General features: G+C 37.3%; 1 pseudogene; it reads left to right on the top strand.

Moving 5' to 3' along the window:
* Positions 1–12,986: 12,986 nt before the first annotated feature.
* On the top strand, positions 12,987–13,593 carry LOC144368745 (COMM domain-containing protein 2 pseudogene; annotated as a pseudogene).
* Positions 13,594–14,316: the final 723 nt, after the last annotated feature.

Genomic DNA, 14,316 nt, shown 5'->3' with positions numbered 1-14,316 from the left:
CCCTGAAACTTGGTACTGAAACTGTGGGAGGAGTCATGACCAAACTGATACCAAGAAACACTGTGGTACCCACCTAGAGTCTCAGATCTTTTCTACAGCTTCTCATAATCAACCTACTGTTCCAATCAAGGTCTATGAAGGTAAAGGACCCTGAAAAAAGACAACCACCTTCTGGGTACATTTGATCTCACTGGAATTCCTCCTGTGGGGTCCCCCAGATTGAAGTCACTTTTGAGATACATGTGAATGTTATTCTTTGGGTGACAGCTGAAGATAAAGGTACAGAGAAAAAAAATAAGATGACAATTACCAATGACCAAAATTGCCTGACACCTGAAGAAATTGAAAAGATGGTTAATGATGGTGAGAAGTTTGCTGAGGAAGACAAAAGACTCAAGGAGTGCATTGATACTAGGAATGAGCTGGAAAGCTATGCCTACTCTCTAAAGTATGAGATTGGAGATAAAGAAAAGTTGGGAAGCAAACTTTCCTCTGAAGATAAGGAGACCATGGAAAAAGCTGTAGAGGAAAAGATTGAATGGCTGGAAACCACCAAGAAGCTGACATTAAAGACTTCAAAACTAAAAAGAAGGAACTAGAAGAAATTGTTCAGCCAATTATCAGCAAACTCAATGGAAGTGGAGGCCCTCCCCCAACTGGTGAAGAGGATACAGCAGAAAGAGACGAGTTGAAGACACTGATCTGCTAGTGCTGTAATATTGTAAATCCTAGACTCAGAACTTTCCTTAGGATAAAACTGAGAGAACTTAAGTCTCCAATGTAATTGGAATCTTCACCTCAAAGTGGAGTTGAAAATGCTATAGCCCAAGTGGCTGTTTACCACTTTCCATTGGAAGTTGCTCACATGTTTTGGGGAAGAGAGAGAGAGGAGGAATTGGCTATCTTAAAAAACTGGATATAAAAATGTGGGTCAGGATGTGTGTTCACCTCATAAATGTTCTATTTAATGATTGGGTCATGGAAATCTGGTGTAGGAACTTTTTTCTACCATAAGTGACACCAATAAATGTTTGTTATTTAAAAAAAAAATACTAAAAGTTTGGAACTGTCATAAAATAAAAATTTGTACAGATAAAGCTAAGGGATAAAACACTATCAGAAGCATTAAAACCATCTAAAGCCAAATAACTAAACTATATAATTTAAATTATAATATATTTATATATTATATATTATATACTACATATTATAGATTTACATATATATATGATATATTATAAGTTGTTAATTTATAATTATACTATAATCCTTATGTTTTATATATTATATAAATATAAATTATACTAATATAATAATTGAATTATTATCATATTAATAATAGAAATTATATTATTATATAATTACATTACAATGAATGCAATATAATATAAATTAATATAAATCTAAATATATTATATGATATATAATAAATATTATATATAATAAAATAATATTTATATATTAAGTTTATATATTATTTTATTATGTGTTTATAATACATATGTATTTCATATATTATATATAATTTATATTAAATAAAACAATATGAATCATAAACATTTTGATATGTAATATATATAATTTATATAATATTTATTTATCTATTTATATATTAATATATATAATTTATATATAAATATATAAGTATGTTATGTAAATATATTATATAAATTATATATAATATATTATCATTAATATATAACACGTTTATATATTAATATACATAAAATAAGTATAATTTATATATTTTTATTTTATTATATATGATAAAATAAATGTATTATATATAATATAATATAAATTAGAATGTTATATAATTATATTGTTTTTAATTTGTATTATATATGTATTATATATTTATATAATATATTTATATAATATTATAATTTAAATTATATACATAAATTATATCTTATTTGACTTTAGATGATTTTAATACATTTGATAGTTTTTAACCTCTTAACTTTATCTGTATAAATTTTTATTTTATGACATTTTTAACCTTTTATGTATTTTTTAAAATGGTCTTTAAAAATGCTTGCTTCAGATATTTTTAATTTCAATGCATTTTCTCTTGACATTATGAGCGTTTGGTTAAAACCATTCCTTTGGATGTATGCCTCTAATCCAAATAGCTTGGGAGGCTTAGACAGGTGTATCTCAAGTAGAAAGCCAGCCTTAGCAATGGCAAAACTCTTAGCAACCATTTCTTTAAATAAAATTCAGAATAACACCGGGGATGCGGCTCAATAGTTGAGTGTCCCATAGTTCAATTTCCAGTACCCCCCAAAAAAATCCTTTGGTATGAAATGTTTTGACTAATAAATCACGTTGCATACTTTCTCTACCTGGGCTATCAACCAGTGAAAACGTATATGTCATTAGAATTGAGTAATAATTTATTTAAGTTCGTTTTGAGAGTACATTAAGTCACATTGTTTGCAATTTGAGAGATGTAGATGACTGAATGTGTTTCACTTATAAAATACCCAGTTTTTAGAAACTAGTCCATTTCTGTTATTTTCTGGGTTTCATCATCTTGCCTAAAATATGATGTAAAAGGGACAAAAATAAAATAGCCTTCTTTGGTATGTGTGAACTATATTGTGAGTCAATGTTTTTGTATGATCATATTATACTTGATAAAAATTATATGTACAGGTTTATACACACATTATTATATGTAAATTATTTCAAGTACAATAAGTTATTGTGGCTTCTCTGAAATTGTTGCCACTTGGAGTATGATTCTTTAAGATTATTAACTATTAACCCAGTGGTCAACACATGGGCTCATCACTTGACTATGATACGAAATGGGTTTTAGGGAATGTTGTCTTATAGTTCTCCATAACATTAAGAACTAAGGAGAAATGAACAATTGGCCTTTTTAATGGTAAAGACATTTTGTAGCCTTCCTTATACAAAGTACAAGAATAAAATTGGTTTGAAAACTTAAAAATAAAATCAGATTTAACATTTATTGAGCTTTCTTTGTGTATTTACACTGTATCGAGTTGAAATTTCACAGCAACCTCTAATGGGTAAGTAAGCATTTTATAATTCCTGTGTTACAGATGAGGAAACTGAGGCTTAGCTAAGTGACATGCTTTTAGTTTTCAGAGATGCAGCAAGCAGAATTGAATCTCAAATACAGGGTTGTGAAATTTTGATTAGTGCTTCTTTTTTTGGGTACCAGAGAGCCACATCCACAACCCTATTTTGTTTTTTATTTTAGAACACAGTCTCCCTGAATTTTTTAGCACATTGCTTTTGCTTTTGCTGAGGCTGCCTTTGAACTTGCAATTCTCCTGCCTCAGCCTCCCAATGGGATTACAGGCATGAGCCAATGTGCCTGGCTAGTTAGTGCTCTTAATGAATGTGATCACTAAATAATAGCAGGAAACACTGAACAATAGAAAATGCATCTTTCGATGTTTTTATTGTAAAATACACTTACAATTTGCCATTTAGACCACTTTGAAGTGTACACTTAAGTAACACTAAGTATATTCACATTGTCCAAGATGGCGTGTATTGCTGCGTCATCAGATGACAGAAAGCAGAAGCAGGGAAAGGGATGTGAATGAAGTGTGAAGCCTCTTATATAAGGGCATTCATTCTGCTAAAAAAATATAGAGCCCCATGACCTAATCACATGTTTTGACTTATAAATCACATTCCATACTTTTTCTACCTGTACTATCAACCAGTGAAAATGTATATATCATTAGAATTGAGAAATGATTTATTTAAGTTGATTTTGAGAGTATAGTAAGTCTCATTGTCCCTTTTGCTGCTGTCACAATGGTGATTGTCACAACATGTACATTTGGGAAGAACATATTCAGACCATAGCAACCATGTTTAATACACTGTAAAGAGAAATCCTTCTGGGGAAAGAATGTTGGTTTAAATCTTGTGGAAAGTCCTAACTCTGATCTTAAGACTGTAGGGTAAATAGATCTTGATTCTAGTTGGGCTGTTTCCAAATATGTGTCCATACACATGGCAGTGCATTGTATTGATGCAGCTTGCATCCTGAGGTTTCAGCTACCAGCCAGGGATCACTGCACTGTGGCCCTGGATCCCATCTCTTTCTCGCTGCTAACATGAACTGATGTCACTATTGGATTGTAGGATTTAAGGACTGTTGTGTAGTTTGAAGCTTTAGGTGGTTGATATTTAGTTATAATAATTAAACAAACATTTAATGACAATTTACTATATACCATCACTATGCTAGATAACAGAGACAAGACAATCTTTAAACACACTTACTGAGCTAGAATAAAGCTCACAGTTAAGTGCTTGCCTAACATGTGCAAGGCTCTGCCTTCAATTTCCAGTACTAAAAACAAACAAAAAACCTTTCTGTATTTGTAGAACTTACAAATAAATACTATCAAGAATTGGGAGCTAACTCTCAGTGGATTCTATTTTCACATTTGAAAAAGTCAGATTTGTTTAAGTACCATGTTTTCAAGAAAAAAATAGAATGTCCTGTAAATAAAGTCTGAGAATAGGAGTAAACTTTTAAATTGAAGCTAAAATTATGTAACTTGTATTATTTCAAAAATGTTATTTCCCATTTGTAAAATTCTTCTCTTCCCCTTGGAACTGCAGAGTGAACCCTGGGGAGCTTAACCACTGAGTCACATTCAGAGATCTTATTTTTTCAGATAGGATCTCACTAATTTTTTGAGACTGGCTTTGAGCTTATGATCCTCCCGCCTCACACTCCCAAGCCTCTGGGATTAAAGGCATGGACCTCCCATTCCTAATTTGTATTTATCATATTTGTGCACCGAGCTTTCTTTCAGGAGACTTTAATTGAAAACTCTCCTGAAGGCTGGGATGTGTTTCAGTGCTAGAGCACTTTCCTTGCATGCTGAGGCCCTGGGATTGAGCTCCAGTGCTAGAGAGAAGGAAGGAAGGAAGGAAGGAAGGAAGGAAGGAAGGAAGGAAGAAAGGAAGGAAGGAGGGAAGGAGAGTAAAGCGGGAAAGGCAAAGGGAAAAGTGAGGGAGAGAGGGAGGAAAACGGAATGGAAGGAAGGAAGGATCAAAGAAAGGAAGGCAGGGAAGGAAAAAAATCAGGAAAAAATTATAATGAACACCAATTAAAATGTCTTCTGCTAACCTACATATTAGTCATTCAATACAGGAACCAAAACCCTTGTATGACTATTTAAATTAATTAAAATTCTACAAAATCAAATTTCAGTATCTCGGTACCACCACTTATTTCAAGAGCTTAGTAACCACATGGGCTGGTGGCTATCATACCTGACAGTGCAGTGCAGATATTGTACATTTCTGTCATGGCAGAAAGGTCTATTGGACAACACTGATAAAGAGGAAGCATCACATCAAGATACTGGTATTGTGGATGTGTTAAAGAATAGTCAATAAAATTAAACACCATACATGTTAAAAAAAAAAAAAAAACAGCAAATTGTGACCTACAAGAGGACATCCTGAAACCAAAAAAAGGACCTTCTTAACAAGCCAGTCGAATCAGCAGCATCTCATTCATGATGTTGGCAAAATAACATCATTTGGAAAGTAGCCTCTTTGCTGTGTATATACAAAAAAGCATCGTAATGAGTTTAAAAGTCCCAACTCTTGTATACAAATCTGGGTTGATTATCAATTGAATGTTACAAATAGAAAACCAACCAGGAAAACTAGTTCATCTAATGCATAATAACACAGCACTGAAATAACAGACTGGAAATTCTTCCATGAAACAAAGCCAAGTGAGGGGTGTGTTAACACAGTGAAAGTTCTTTCTTGACTAACTGCTCAACAGGGGTCAAAATAGACTTTTGATATTCATAAGGAACTTTCTAACTTTTTTTGACTGTGGTCTGCCTTTAGTGAATATACATATGTGAATATACTTTTTAAACTATATTTCACTCAATTTTTTAATATTTTTTTTGTAAGAGTTTATAAACACTGATTTAAAAAACTACTTCTTGCTACTGCAGTTCTAGATACTAGTAGAGCTAACTTTCAATTGATATATGAAAATAGAGTCCTATATGATATCTTTGATCTTAAATCTGGTATCAGTAATCATAGGGTCTAAAAACCCTGCACTGAAGTTTAGTAATTCCTATTTATTACATGCTGGGCATTATACAAAGTGCTTAATTCCATTTATTTTATTTACTTCTGTAACAACTCTGTGTTATGAAGTAGGTAGTATTAATCCTATAGTCTAACAGGCTGATCTTAGTTTAATAATGTGCTCCAAATGAGTCGTTCAGTCAGAATTTGAACCCAGCTAGCTTCCATTAATTTTACTATCACAAGATCTAGAGCTCCTAATGAGGAATATTAAGAAAAGATGAGTTAAAATTTTTAGTTTTGACTGCTTATTACATACCAAGTAATTCTAAGCCTGTTCCTTAGTAGATCATTAAGACCACATGCCAACATATCTCCACACAGGAGTCAGTCTTGACAGAGGAAGGCAGGTAGGGCTAGGGCAGTGGACTTGCCCAGGGCAGAACTGCAGCAGGATCTGAGCCATCACCCAGGCAGCTGGCTGCAGAGCCTGCACTCTTCATGGTGCTAGAAGTTCTGCGGGACTGTAAATATGTTCTGGTGTTTACCATCCAACCACAATGGCTCAGCCCCTTCTGTCAATGTGGAGAAGGGCCCAGGAGAGCAAATCACATGAGCAGTGCCTGGGAGCCAGGGAAGAGAGGCCAGCAGCCTCAGGTGAAGAAGGAGGTCAAATGAGATGATGACCTGCAAATGATGCTGGTGTGCACCTGTCTGCAAACCACTGCCCAAGGATGTGGGAGAAGGACCAGGTGGCAGGGATGAGGACCATGGGCTATGAACAGGGCCATTGGAAAGCCATCAGACCACTGGAAAGGCACACAGTTCCACTATCTCAGGATATATAGTACACAATAAGAAATGTTAATCTTAACCAGGTGATGGGGAAGTGTACTGAGAATTTATTAGGTGAGTTACTGTTCTAAGCACTTTTCATCTCAACAAACTCAAAGGAACTCCTAGTTGATCTACATAAGATCATTCTATGTTTGCAAGAAGAGTTTGTGGTGCTATTTAGTCCAGGGCCAGTGCAGATGGTGTGAAGAGTTTGGTCACGTGGGAAAATCCTCAGGGAGTTTAAATTAAAGACAGAGACACCATTTTACCTTTAAACCAGCTCTGGGATGGCTCCTTGAACCCTCAGCCTCAAGCTCCCCAGGAGGGCAGTGAGGTTTTACTGAAAAAGAGAGAGAGAGAGAGAGAGAGAGAGAGAGAGAGAGAGAGAGAGAGAGAGAGAGAGAATGCTAGGGATAGGGCTTTTATTGGGGAACAAAAATTCTGGGGAAAATTTCATCCAATGAAGGTCAAGGGGGGCAATGGGGCAAGGTCAGGTGCGATGATTGGATCTTTGGAGCAGTGATGAGACACGCCTCCACATAGAAAAGCTCTCAAACCCAAAAAGGGTGGGGAGAGCTCTGCTACATTAAAAGTGTCTGAGCACCTCACACCTAGCCAGGGAGTAAAGTCAGTCAGTTCAAGGATGGACTCCCACAGTGCTGCACTTCAAAGGGAAGGGAAACAATATATATAATGACTCCTCTTTAGGGAGCAGAGTGGCTCAGCAGCTCAGCAGCTTGGTGGTCTCCCAGTTCCAGGAATGGGGTGAGGGGGTCCAGAAAACTCACCTAGTTCCAGAACTGCAGGGTTCTGGGACATCACTCCATTGTAGGGTCTAGGATTCTTATCCAGTTCCAGGACTGCAGAATCTTGGGAGGCCTGCCGCCCCCAGCAGCGCAGGCAGCCAAACTAAAGGTTTTTCCAGTGAATTTCCTAAGAAGCCAAATAAAACACCCAGGACAGCTCCTCTGCCTCAAGCTCCCCCAATGGGAGAGCAAGGAATGTCACGAGGGGCTGGTGAGAGTGAGCATGTCCAAGAGTGGACTTTTACTGGGGAGATCCTCATTCTTCAGAAAATTCCATGCAAAAAAAATGTCAAGAGGGGCAGGGTTACAAGGACAGGTAAGGTAATTTGACCCCTGGGGATATAGAAAGGCACGCCTAAGCATGAAGACACATTCTGCTACTTTCAGGATCAGGGCAGCCATGGAGGGCCACTTTGAATGTGGCCAGATCACTGGAAGTGACTGACAGAGCAGCAACCAATCAGGGAAGGAAAATGCAACAGCCCCCCACAGAGGCCTATCCAGTTCTAGGACTGGAAGGTCTAGGAAGCTCACACAGTTCCAGCATTGCAGGGTCCTGGCTCTTACCCAGGGTTGTAGGGTTTCCTGACCTGTAGGGTGAGGATGCAGCTCAGCCAATGCTCTGTTTTCTGAACCCATGGCACTACATTCACCTCAGCCCTTGCAAGTCTGGCTGCTCAGCTAGGTCCCAGGAAGTGATGTGAAACTTCAGTATGACATGGGTTATGACTGCTGTGGGCACTCAGATGCCTCTTCCAGGAGGCAGCCTACAGTCCCAGCCCAGGCCCTGAGGGGCAGGGTGCACCAGAGACTGGGAGCACTGATGTGTGGCTTCACTGCAGCCTGGCCCCATGGGCTAGGCTGTGACAGGTGGTGAGGTTAGGAGTGGCAGGCCACCAAGTGTGGGTGGTTTAGCAGTGCCTAAGTCTCAGGGAAGGTGGGGTGCCATGGCTGTTTGTCACCTGAGCAAGACACAATCCAGCAGTGTTTCAGTCCCCAGGTGCCATGGTCTCATAGCTGTGCTGGCCACAGGAGTGGGGGACACGGTCACCTCCTTCTCTTCTGGAGCTCAGATGTGTGGACTCCAGGCAGTGCCCTCAGGGGAGCTGAGGGGCATGAGAATACAAGAGTCCTAGTAGTGAGGATGGAAGGTGTCCAAGGTTTGGGTGGGAGCCCTGGGGTCCTCTTGCTTGATTAGTCCACACAGGGAGGAGGCTCCCTTGTTCTGGGCTGCTCCTGGCTGTTGATGGCGTGTCCGACACTAAGTGTGTCCTCTACTCTGTGTGAACATCCAGGTTCCCATGCTCTATCTGGCTTCCGCTGATCCTTAGATGTGCTCTGAGCCTCTCTTCACTCACCCTCACCAAAACGCATTGCTTATTTTGGGAGTTGTCTTTGTGGGAGGAAGGATGGTAGGGCTTCTAGTCAGACTTCTTGCTAGCATCTCTCCTCCCTAGAAATGTTTACTATAAATGAGAATAATCATACCCGGGATCACCATGTTTAATCAAATTTGTATTGGAGATCCTCTGAGTAAAATATAATGAGAATAAAAGAAAGTAGAAGAATGGAATACTAAAACATAGAAAGCTTAAACTTGCATTATTTTCAAATGATGACTATTTTTTAATATTTTTATTTATTTTTTATTTTTAGATGGACCCAATATCTTTATTTTATTTTTTTAATGTGGTGCTGAGGATCGAACCCAGTGCCTCCCGCATGCCAGGTGAGCGCACTACCACTTGAGCCACATCCCCAGCCCAAACTATTTATATTTTGAAAAAAAAATGTAATCTCCAGAAAGATTATTGGAAATACCTATAGAAATTGTCAAGGTTCCTGAATAAAAGCTTGAGGTATAAAAGTAAAAATAAAGTTGTATATTCCAGTGGCAAATGATTAGAAATTGTGATTGAACAGGATATACTATTTACAATAGTATCAGAGACTGAAATCGCCTAAATAATCAAAAAATAGATTAAGACTTCTGTAGACAGATTATGAAATTTTATTAAGGGATGTTCAAAAGAACATAAATACATAAAGGCATATACTACATTTGTCAATATAGGACTTAGTCTAGGCCATTTTTAAAAGTCTTTTTAAGATAGCCAGTTGTGGTGGTGCAAACATGTAATGCCAGTAGCTCAGAATGCAGAGACAGGAGGATCATGAGTTCAAAGCTAGCCTCAACCAAAGCAGGCACTAAACAATTCAGTGAGACCGTGTCTCTGTAACAAAATACAAAATAGGGCTGGGGATGTGGCTCCATGGTAGAGTGCCCCTAAATTCAATCCCCAGTACATCCTCCCCCTCAAAAAAAATGTAATTTGAAGGCTAAAACACCATGACATCTAAAGCAGAACCTGGAGTGGGTCTGGCCTATCAATTAACTCTTTAGCTATTATTATTATAAATTAAGCTATTGTCATTATAAAGTTGTTCTGATTGAAATAGTATAAAGCTAGTAGAAATTACGTTAAGTACAAATATGTAGAAATTACAGTAAGTAAAAAATGTAGAAATTACATTAAGCACAAAACTACTTTGATGTAACAGCAATCTCCTATCAGTTAGACATTCCATATTGCATGGAAACACAGAGACTCACAAAACAACTCAGCATTCTAGAATCACAGAGTTTTTGAAGAATTTAAAAATGTTCAATAAAATGCAAGAGGAAATTCATTGCAAAATTACACACTAGGGTAGTGTGCAAGAAGAATGCAGAATAGAAGCAATATACAATCTAAATGTCTGAATATTCTATTCCTCATGACATACCCACTCCCATGCACACATTAGGCTTTCTCAGTAACAGTGTAAGAGGTTAGTTGTGAGGACCAGACTGAAGGTAAGCAAGGCTTCTCAGCAGAGGGAGTTTTCCCAGAGCCATGCACTCTTGCTCTTTTGGGAGATGCAGGGGCAACGCTATTGGTCAAAGCAACAGTTCTCTCTTTTTTAAATTTTTAATTTGTTTTAATTAGTTATACATGACAGTAGAATGCACTTATATACTTTGATATATCATACATAGATGGGATATAATTTCTCTTTTTCTGAGTGTACATATTGTAGAATCACATTGGTTATACAGTCACATATATATAAAGTACAATGTCTGTTTCATTCTACTATCTTTCTTATCCCCATATCCCCTGCCTTCCCCACCTTTCACTTACCTCTACCTAAGGTAACACTATTTTTTTGCATTACAATTCTTAATACACATATATACCACAACTTTTGTATTTCTGTTTGTATATAAAGTATGTGGACACCCAATTCAAGTCTTCATACATCACATTTCACCATCCTTGCTAATCCTCTGCCCCCTCCCTTTCTCTCCCACCCCTCTACCCTATTTCTCCCATGCTCTGTCTCCCATTCCCACCATGAGTCAATCTTCTTATATCAGAGAAAACATTCAGTATTTGTTTTTTTGGGGGGATTGACTGACTTCACTTAGCATTATCTTCTCCAGTGCCATCCATTTACATGCAAATGCCATGATTTTATTCTTTTTTAATGCTGAGTAAAATTCCATTGTGTATATATGCCACATTTTTTTATCCATTCATCCACTGAAGGACATCTAGGTTGGCTCATGTCTATTTCATTCTACTATCTTTCCTATCCCCACATACCTGCCTTCCCCTCCTTTAGCTATTGTGAATTGTGCTGCTATAAACATTGATGTGGCTGTGTTGTTGTAGTATGCTGTTTTTAAGTCCTTTGGATATAGTCCGAGGAGAGGAATAGCTGGGTCAAATGGTGCTTCCATACCTCCATACTGTTTTCTATATTGGCTGCACCAATTTGCAGTCCCACCAGCAATGTATGAGTGTACCTTTTTCCCCACATCCTCACCAACACTTATTGTTGTTTGTCTTCATAATAACTGCCATTCTGACTGGAGTGAGATGATATCTTAGAGTGGTTTTGATTTGCATTTTTCTGATTGCTAGAGATGATGAGCATTTTTTCTTATATTTATTGATTGATTGTATATCCTCTTCTGAAAAGTGTCTGTTCAGGTCCTTAGCCCATTTGTTTGGGTTATTTGTTTTTCAGTGTTTAGTTTTTTGAGTTCTTTATGTACCCTAGAGATTAGTGCACTATCTGATAAGTGAGGTCTAAAGATTTGCTCCCAGGATGTAGGCTCTCTGTTCACCTCACAGATTGTTTCTTTTGCTGAAAAGAAACTTTTTAGTTTGATTCCATCCCATTTATTGATTATTGGTTTTAAATCTTGTACAATAAGGGTCTTATTAAGGAAGTTGGGGCTTAATCCCACATGATGAAGATTAAGGCCTATTTTTTTCTTCTATTAGACGCAGAGTCTCTGACAACTCTCTTTACAATACTGAGTAAGTGGTAATTATTTTACTTGGGTAGACTTTTCATAGGGTCAGAATAGATGTCATGAAAGAAAGAGAGCTGTCCATCGGTGGGGGACAGGTCTCTGCTTCGTGGCTACTTAGTGTTGAGTGGGTTCTATAATCAGTGTTCTGATACTCCCACTTTAAAAAAAATATGTCCAACATATATTCTTCCCAAGGAAAGCTCTATCACACAGGTTACTATTATTACCCTTCTATAAAAGTGGATGTCTTATGATCATATTTTTTCTTTTTAGTCTGTAGTGGAAGGAAACACTCTCAAAAGATGTTGCAAGAATCATATATCAATAGAATAAAAACACAAGTTTATCAACACATTCTTAAGAATCCCAGAAACAGAACTGTCCTCATGGACAACTTGGATTCACGATGGAGATGGCATCATAGAGAAGTAGGAAAAGAGATAATTACTTAACAAATGGGACTGGAGAATTGGCATTCCACAAATAAAATACACACTTGCATTCCCACATCATTCCATATGCATGGTCAACTCTAGATATATTAACCATGTTAATATTTTAAAAGGAAATTTTAAAATGATTAGTGGAAAATATTGCAGATAGCTTTTAAAACACATGAAAACACACGATCACATGAGAAAAGATTATTAATTTGAGCACATCCCATTAAAAACATCTGGGGTTGGGGCTGGAGCTCGGTGGTGGAGTGCTTGCCTACCATGTGCAAGGTGCTGGGTTTGATTCTCAGAACCACATAAAAATAAATAAATAAAATAAAAGTATTGTTTCCAACTATAACTAAAAAATATTTCTTAAAAACATTAAAGACATCTGTATGTCCAAAGATGTCTTAAACAGGAAGACGGGGTGCTGCGGGGGAAAAAGAGTGCCCAGCGAAGATGCTGCTGGACTTGTGGGAAGAGCCTAAGGAGCAGCTGGCCTTCCTGCAGAAGTGGTAGTGGAGCTTGAGTGGATCTGGGTGGAGTTCCTGAGGCCAGGGACCATGCCCAAGGTCTACGAGGGCGCCGCCAGGAAGCTCAACGTGAGCAGCAACACTGTCCAGCATGGTGTGGAAGGGTTGACCTACCTGCTCACCCAGAGCTCCAACTCATCATTTCTGAAGTGGATTTCCAAGACTCTGTTTTTCTTCTGGGATTCTCTGAAGAACTGAGCAAATTATTGCTTCAGCTTTACCTGGACAACAGAAAAAAGATCAGGACTATGCTGGGTGAATTGGCACCCAGCCTTCCCAGTTACCACAGCCTTGAGTGGCAACTACATGTACAACTTGCAAGCAGAAGTCTCAGGCAACAGATTCAGCCAGCAGTGACTATCAAACTACACCTAAATCAGAATGGAGACCACAACACCAAAGTTCTGCAGGCAGACTCAGCCACCCTACTGCATTTAGTTCAGCAACTCTAACAATCCTTGGAGGAGATGAAAACAAACCACTGTAGGAGAGTAGGTCACAACATCAAGCAGTACCAAGTGTTAAGGTCCTAATGCCTTTGACTCATTTGTGAATGGATGAAATTCAGGAATTACTTTTCAGAATTAATTTTTATTAATTGGTGTTGATAAATGCATCTAGATTCCATGAAATTCCTTTTCCTATTCCAGGATATTGAGGTCATAGTCAGAAGCTCAATCAGGTTCCTTTTCTGGTGCTAAATGTGGTCAGCTTCTTGACAGATTGAAATGGAATTTTGTATTTTCAATGTGTAAATAGGATTGAATCAACTGGAAATAAATCTATACTGTTCATATCTTCTGTATATATAAGTAATACCCCGGTTTTGGTACATTTTTGTCTGCTTAACTTCTATTTTCGTCCTTATTGATCAATTTTGAGAATAAAATTTACAGCTAATTCCTTTCCTGTTCAGAGTATTTATAAATAGTACAATATTTCTGACTTTTAAGAGCATCTCATGATGTTACTAGCTACAGAATAATGTAAAGTGAGTATGAGTTTTTTAAATTATATGCCCATATAGTTATAGGAAGTTCATGCATTTTTCTTTGAATGTAAACATAAGTAGTTTTTACCATATTGCTGAAGTTTGACTTATGGTTCATTGACTTAAGACGTACTCAATTTTGTGTGATTGTTAATAATATTTTCAGAAGGATTAATTTTTCCCATATACCCAAAGCAACTAAGAGACACACTGTCATTTACATTTGTAAATAATGGATACAAGACTAATGTAATCAATGCTTGAT

Source organism: Ictidomys tridecemlineatus, chromosome 11 (genome assembly GCF_052094955.1).
Source record: "Ictidomys tridecemlineatus isolate mIctTri1 chromosome 11, mIctTri1.hap1, whole genome shotgun sequence".
NCBI lineage: Eukaryota > Metazoa > Chordata > Mammalia > Rodentia > Sciuridae > Ictidomys > Ictidomys tridecemlineatus.
Note: the sequence above shows the minus strand (reverse complement) of the source record. Positions and strands in the feature narration are given on the sequence as shown.